The sequence below is a fragment of the Peromyscus eremicus genome, chromosome 20, assembly GCF_949786415.1.
Source record: "Peromyscus eremicus chromosome 20, PerEre_H2_v1, whole genome shotgun sequence".
Lineage (NCBI taxonomy): Eukaryota > Metazoa > Chordata > Mammalia > Rodentia > Cricetidae > Peromyscus > Peromyscus eremicus.
Window position 1 is genome coordinate 23,900,465 of NC_081436.1, and position 510 is coordinate 23,900,974.

Here is a 510-nt window from a genome sequence, read left to right on the forward strand (position 1 = left end):
CAACCCAATGTGGTTTCCGGATCTTGGAAAAGTGACCATGGGTACAGCCTGCCATGATGACCACATTCACTGTTCCCACTTGTACCTCTGTCCAGGTAAAGAACCTCTGGGTATAATCTCGGCCTAGTGCAGAAAACACCCATTTTCTGGAGAAGCAAACTGAGGCTCGAGGGGAGGATGTTATGGTGTGTGTGGTGATGGCACAGTCTCAGCACCAGCCCTCTCTCTGCAACTCCACAGCTTCTCGGATAATCAGTGGATGAGTGAGCCTGAGATGAGCCATTGGTGGTCCACCAGGGAACCACTTCTGATTGCTGTCAGGGTAGAGACAGGGCTCCCCAACCGTGGCTGCTACCCTCAAACCACTCAAACGTCCAAGGCCTGGGGGAAGAACTGGACTCAGCTCCACCCTTAGAAGCCCACAGACCCCTGCTTCAGGGAAGGTGGAATACAGAAGCCATTAAGAACCTGCTTGCCACTTCCTACCCTGCCCAGCCATCCACAAAGCCA